Source organism: Aquarana catesbeiana, linkage group LG04 (assembly GCF_042186555.1).
Source record: "Aquarana catesbeiana isolate 2022-GZ linkage group LG04, ASM4218655v1, whole genome shotgun sequence".
In the NCBI taxonomy this organism is placed as follows: domain Eukaryota; kingdom Metazoa; phylum Chordata; class Amphibia; order Anura; family Ranidae; genus Aquarana; species Aquarana catesbeiana.
In genome coordinates this window covers 38038738-38045883 of record NC_133327.1, presented here as the reverse complement: position 1 = coordinate 38045883, position 7146 = coordinate 38038738, and the positions used below count along the sequence as shown (strand labels likewise).

The 7146-nt window shown below is 47.0% G+C and overlaps 2 non-coding genes across 2 annotated transcripts; one reads left to right on the top strand and one right to left on the bottom strand.

The window, feature by feature from the left end:
• Nucleotides 1-1756: 1756 nt before the first annotated feature.
• Nucleotides 1757-1828, bottom strand: TRNAE-UUC (transfer RNA glutamic acid (anticodon UUC)). Its single transcript has one exon. It is a non-coding gene; the product is annotated as a tRNA-Glu (tRNA).
• Nucleotides 1829-4966: 3138 nt separating this feature from the next.
• TRNAS-AGA (transfer RNA serine (anticodon AGA)) lies at nt 4967-5048 on the top strand. Its single transcript has one exon. It is a non-coding gene; the product is annotated as a tRNA-Ser (tRNA).
• The last annotated feature ends 2098 nt before the right edge of the window (nt 5049-7146 follow it).

Here is a 7146-nt window from a genome sequence, read left to right as displayed (position 1 = left end):
ACACTGCTTGATCGTTCTTACAGGAGGCGAGAGGGGACGTCCCCCCCTCCCGCCGCCCTCCGGTGCTTCTACCGACTCACCGCTACGATCGAAGCCAGGATCGTTTTTTTTTTTTTTTTTTTTTTTTATTTCAGGCACAGCCTAGAGGTGAGATGTGGGGGTCTTACTGACCCCATATCTCACTGTAAAGAGGACCTGTCATGCCATATTCCTATTACAAGGGATGTTTACATTCCTTGTAATAGGAATAAAAGTGATCAAAAAAATGTTTTTTGGAAAAAAGTGTCAAACTAAAATAAATGAAGTAAAATGAACAATAAAAAGAAAAAATTTTTTTTTAAAGCGCCCCTGTCCGTGTGCTAACTTGCAGAAGCGAACTCATACGCAAGTCCTGCCCACATATGAAAACGGTGTTCAAACTACACATGTGAGGTAACGCTGCGATCGGTAGAGTGAGAGCAATAATTTTGGCCCTAGACCTCCTCTAGCTCAAAATTTGTAACCAGTAAAAAAATTTTAAAGCGTCGCCTATGGGGATTTTTAATTAGCGAAGTTTGGCGCCATTCCACAAGCGTGTGCAATTTTGAAAGGTGACATGTTAGGTATCTATTTACTCGGCGTAACTTCATCTTTCATATTATGCAAAAACATTGGGCTAACCTTACTGTTTTGGTTTTTTTAAAGGACAAAACTTTTTAAAAAAAAAAAGCGTTCGAAAAATTGCTGCGCAAATATCGTGCGAGATAAAAAGTTGCAATGACCGCTATTGTATTCTCTAGGGTCTTTGCTAAAAAAACATATATAATGTTTTGGGGTTCTATGTAATTTCCTAGCAAATAAATGATGATTTTTACATGTAGGAGAGAAATGTCAGAATTGGCCTGGGTGCTCCAGAATGCCTGAAGGTGCTCCCCTGCATGTTGGGCCTCTGTATGTGGCCACGCTGTGTAAGAGTCTCACACATGTGGTATCGCCATACTCGGGAGTAATAGCAGAATGTGTTTTGGGGTGTAATTTGTGGTATGCATATGCTGTGTGTGAGAAATAACCTGCTAATATGACAATTTTGTGGAAAAAAAAAAACGAAAAAAAAAAAAAAACGAAAAAAAAAAAAAACTTGATTTTGCAAAGAATTGTGGGAAAAAATGACAACTTCAAAAAACTCACCATGCATCTTTCTAAATACCTTGGAATGTCTTCTTTCCAAAAAGGGGTCATTTGGGGGGTATTTGTACTTTTCTGGCATGTTAGGGTCTCAAGAAATGAGATAGGCCATCAGTAATTCAGGTGTGATCAATTTTCAGATATTGGCACCATAGCTTTTGGACTCTATAACTTTCACAAAGACCAAATAATATCCACCGATTTGGGTTATTTTTACCAAAGATATGTAGCGGTATAAATTTTGTCCAAAATATAAAGAAAAATTACTAATTTGCAAAATTCTATAACAGAAACGAAGAAAAATGCATTTTTTTATAGATTTTTCTGTCTTTTTTCTTTTATAGCACAAACAATAAAGAACCCAGCGGTGATTAAATACCACCAAAAGAAAGCTCTATTTGTGTGAAAAAAGGACAAAAATTTCATATAGATACAGTGTTGCATGACTGAGTAATTGTCATTCAAAATGTGAGAGCACCAAAAGCTGAAAATTGGTCTGGTTATGAAGGGGGTTTAAGTGCCCAGTGGTCAAGTGGTTAAGTTGGCTGGCATAAAAAGAGACATTGTAAGGACAATAAAAAAAACTTCAAATTTCCCATACCGGGAGTTGAACCCGGGCCTCCTGGGTGAAAACCAGGGATCCTAACCGCTAGACCATATGGGAGACGTGCAAAAACTTGTTCTTCAGGTCTTTAAAAAAAACAATTGTCACCTGACATGCACATTAACAATTATACTCTAGCAGAAGGATTTAAGGAGAGTTCCAGTCCCCTAAACTTTTTTTTTTTTTTTAAAGACTGCTCTGTAATTGTCAAAACCTGTAAATGAACCTTTCTAACATGTCATATATTTTGCACTTTTACTTTCTTGAAAAATAGTTAGTTACTCACTCTGGGCCGATCCTAGGGTCACAGACGCCTGGGTGCAGAAATATTTCTGGCACCCCCACGTCGGCGTGGTCATCTTATCAACTCCTCCCCTTTACAAATGTTTCCATGGCAACTACAGGAGACGGTCAGAGACTGCAGACATACTACAGGAGACGGTCAGAGACTGCAGACATACTACAGGAGACGGTCAGAGACTGCAGACATACTACAGGAGACGGTCAGAGACTGCAGACATACTACAGAAGACGGTCAGAGACTGCAGACATGATACAGGAGACGGTCAGAGACTGCAGACATGATACAGGAGACGGTCAGAGACTGCAGACATGATACAGGAGACGGTCAGAGACTGCAGACATGATACAAGAGACGGTCAGAGACTGCAGACATGATACAAGAGACGGTCAGAGACTGCAGTTCCTATGGATGTTAGTAAATAATGGCCGATCGGCCCTCTTACCTGACCCAGCGATACAGCAACAACGGTTCCTCTGATCAGGAGTTAGCTCACTCACTCCGCTGGGTAGAGCCCAGATCTATATTCTGGCAATGACTCCATTCCTTTCTCCACCAGGGATGGCGCCAGGCTGTGTGGCTTTCCCTCATGTGGCGCAGGGCAGCGAGGTTCTCTCCCCTTCCTCTCCCTCTGGAGTCCTGGGTGCACTTTCCTGAAAGCTTTCCTGTGCTCCTTGCTCTCTCTCTCTCCCATTCAGCTGAGCATGCTGTGTGGGCTGCAGTTTCTGTGTTACAGTGGGGCTGCCTGTCCTTGGGACTACATGTCCCACAATCCTCTTTGCTCCTTTTTTTTTTTCTTCCCTGGCCGATATGAAGGCAGGGGAAGAAACATAGTGCGCTGCTCACTAGTACAGCAGCGCGCACAAAGAGGAGAGGGAGAGGGGAAACAAAAGCCCGCGGCTGCAGTGACGTCACTAGGGTTGGTGTCACCCGGTGCGGTAAAACATGGTATCACCCCCTCCACCAACTATAGTCGCCCCTTAGTACAGACCCCCCTCCATCAGTGCAGACCCCCCCCTAAGTATCAACACTTCCCTCAGTATAGACCCCCCCAGGACAAGACACCCCCCTTTATCAGAATAGACCACCCTCAGGACAAACCACCCCCCCTCCATTAGTACTGACCCCCCTCAGGACAAGCCACCCCCCTCCATTAATACAGAACCCCCCCAGAACAAACCACCCCCCTCCATTAGTACAGACTCCTCCAGGACAAACCACCCCCTAGATTAGTACAGACCCCCCTCAGGACAAACCACCCCTCTCCTTTAGTACAGACCCCCCCAGGACAAACCACCCCCCCACATTAGTACAGACCCCCCAGGACAAATCGCCCCCCTACATTAGTACAGACCCCCCAGGAGAAACCACCCCCCTACATTAGTACAGACCCCCCAGGAGAAACCACCCCCCTACATTAGTACAGACCCCCTAGGACAAACCACCCCCCCTACATTAGTACAGACCCTCCAGGGCAAATCACCCCCCTACATTAGTACAGACCCCCCAGGACAAACCACCCCCCCACATTAGTACAGATCCCCAGGACAAAATCACCCCCCTACATTAGTACAGACCCCCCCTCCATTAGTCTAATTAAAAACACCCGGGCGGCAGCTGGGAGAGGACGGTGTGCAGCCGCGCCGCCCAGGTGGAGAACAGAGCTCAGGTTTGGGCAGCAGGCAGGACTCGGAGTTACACACAGGAGAAGTGGAACACGTCGGGCTTGGGCCGCCCCCCCCCCCCCCCCGTGACGTCACTGCGCGGCCGCGGCTGGTCTCTCTCTGAACAGAGACAGCTGCTCCGGTCTCCGGCTGTCTCACTCTCCTCTGACAGGAGGAGGGAGGGGAATGGTGGGCAGAGTGGCGGTGACCGACAGAGAGAGCCGCCTACGGACAAGGAGAGGAGGAGGGAGGGGAGCACTCTGGTGCTTCAGCGACAGCGCCCCCACCACTGTGGCGCCTGGGTGCACCCGGCCAGGATCGGCCCTGTACTCACTGATCTCGGAAGCAGGCAGGTTCCATTTTAGTTGTGTGCATCTGAAGCCCTCCTGTGTTAATTTCCTGTATTTCTGTGCAGCTGGCTACCCAGCATGCACCTCCAGATCTCGCACATGCTCAGTAATGCCTCAGCAAGGCCGGCGTTCTTCCTGACAGGTTGCTATAGCAATGTCAGTGGAAGTTCCCGCCCCATTGCTATAGCAACCTGTCAATCAAAGGACAGGACAGGAGAGGTAAAAGAAGCGTGGCTAGGGGGGTGTGGTCCGCACTTGGGTGACACCATCCTGAGGTTGGCAAAAACCATGGCTTCCTTTGGTAGTTTATTATTTTCAGCCGAAACGCCTCCGGCGCCATGGCTGTCCCTGGCCGGTGTTTTCCTTCACTCGCTACTCCCTGCTGAGTCTGTGCCTGTCTCTATATCTAATGCCCCGGGCGGGTGGTGTGACTGCTGCTGCACACCGTGTGTCCTCTCTAGCTGCTGCCTGGTGTACTGTGTAGCAGTAATGTTGCCATGGGGGTGCGGGTGACACCAAGGAAGCTGGCAGTTGTAGCGGGTGCTGTCAAGCCCCCCCCATCAGTGAAGTGGTGACAGGGATAGCGGGCTGCAGCGCTCAGCTGAACTCAGGCAGCGGCGGTGTGTCTGAACTACTTTGTATTTTGTTGCATACATTTGCAAATCCACTCATAGAACACCTAGGAACTGTCCAATTCAAGCAGGTTTGTCCTGCACTTTTATCCACCAAGGCAAACAAACAGTTTCGGTACAGAAGGGTTTAGTTTAGCAAGTCTGTAGCATAAAATATCTGCTTGTCTGAGCCACTAAGCTCATGTCAGTTCCAGACTATCAATGCGTCTCTGAAACAAACCCCACTTGTACCTTTTTTGTGTCCTGCCTTTGTAGTCGTGGCCGAGTGGTTAAGGCGATGGACTAGAAATCCATTGGGGTCTCCCCGCGCAGGTTCAAATCCTGCCGACTACGTTTTATTCTTAAAGTTACTCACACTCTAAAAAATGTTGCTGAAAATGTTTACACAAATATATATAGCCTATGTGCAGTACAGTAAAACCTTGGATTGCGAGTGTTTTACAAGACGAGCAACATTTTTTTTTAACAATTATTTTAACTTGATAAATCAGTGAGATCTTGCAATACGAGTAGCGTCACATCACAACTGAGTATAAAAGAGAAGAGAAATCCCATTTTAGTCAATGAGAGACGTCTTAATTAGCACTACTGAAGTCGTTTTTACTTTAGAAAAGTTTCCTGTACTATTTCAATGCGACTTCTATGCGACTTGTGTGTGCCCATAGACTAACTTCCCGCCTGGCCTATAGCAGAATGATGGCCAGGCGGTGGTTCAGTTATCCTGACTGGGCGTCATATGATGTCCAGCTAGATAACATGCCAACGTGAGCCCACGGGGGGTGCGCGGCGATCGGTGGTGCTGTGTGTCAGTCTGACACACCACATCTCTGATTGTGGTAAGGAGTCTGACGGAGGCTCCTTACCACGTGATCAGTTGTGACCAATCACAGCTGATCACAGCGTGAACCAGGAAGTGCCGGTAAATGGCTTTCCTCAGTTTGCGCTGACAGGGAGAGCCGATCGGCGGCTCTCCCTGTCAGAGGGGGGTCTGCGCTGATAATCAGCACATTGATTATCAGCGCAGCCCCCATGAGAGGTGCTACAATAATTCCAATCAGTGCCCATCAGCTGCCAGTCAGTGCCCCATCAGGAACACTTGTCAGTGCCCATCACAGTGCCAATTAGTGCCCATCAGTAATACCTGTCAGTACCTCGTCATCAGTGCTGCCCATCAGTGCCATTTATTAGTGTCCATTAGTGCCACCTGTCAGTGCCCATCAGTTCCGCCTGTCAGTGCCCATCAGTGCCGTCTATCAGTGCCCATCAATGCTACATATCAGTGCTCATCAGTGCCGCCTCATCAATGCCCATCAGTGCTGCCTCATCAGTGCCCATCAGCGAAGGAGAAAACTAAATTTTATCACAGAAACAAAAAAAGATTGTTTGTTTTTTTTTTTTCCAAAATTTCAGGCTTTTTTAGTTTGTTTAGCAAAAAAAAAAAACTCTGTGGTAATCAAATACCACCAAAAGAAAGCTCTATTTGTGGGAAGAAAATGATAAAAATTTAGTTTGGGTACAGCGTTGTATGACCGCGCAATTGTCATTCAATGTGCGACAGCGCTGACAACTGAAAATTGGTCTGGGCAGGAAGGGGGGAACGTGCCATGTATTGAAGTGGTTAAAGGAGGGTTTGTGAAAAAGCTTATGCTCAAAGTAGCTTAAAGAAGCTCAATAAAAACGTGCAAGAGCACAAAAACACGCAAGCTTCTTCAAGCTGAAAAAAAAAATAAAAGTTACGTACCGGTAACGTCTTTTCCTGTAGTCTTTCAGGACAGCCAGTATAGAGAGATAGATAGTCTCCTCCTTTTCCTCTAGGAAACACTGCGCGAGTCCATAAATTCTCTCCTCCCCTGCCAGACCTCAGTTTTTTCAAGATCACCTCCGGCCAGCTGGGGAGACACAAGAACACATTAATAACATACTATTCAATATCATCATACTGCGTTCTGGTCTTTTGTAAGACCCCCAAAGCTTAGGGTGGGTAACTAGGGCTGTCCTGAAAGACTACAGGAAAAGACGTTACCGGTACGTAACTTTTATTTTCCCTTTCCGTCATTCAGGACAGCCACTATAGAGAGGATAATCGAGCACTTACCAATTAGGGTGGGACTACAGCTTGCAGAACTTTTCGCCCAAAAGCCTGCTCACCTGCCGCCACCAGGTCCACTCTGTAAGGTCTAACGAAAGTGGAGTAGCTGGACCATGTCGCTGCCTTGCATATTTGCTCTGGCGTTGCTCCAGCCTTCTCTGCCTGGGAAGTTGCCACTGCTCTGGTAGAGTGTGCCTTTATACCGCTAGGGATCTCCTTCCCTGCTAAAGAATATGCCTGTCCAATAGCTAATCTAAGCCATCTGGCAATCGTGCGTCGAGACGCTCTGAGGCCTTTTCTGGTCCCCGAGAACAAAATAAATAGAGAATCTGACTTTCTTAT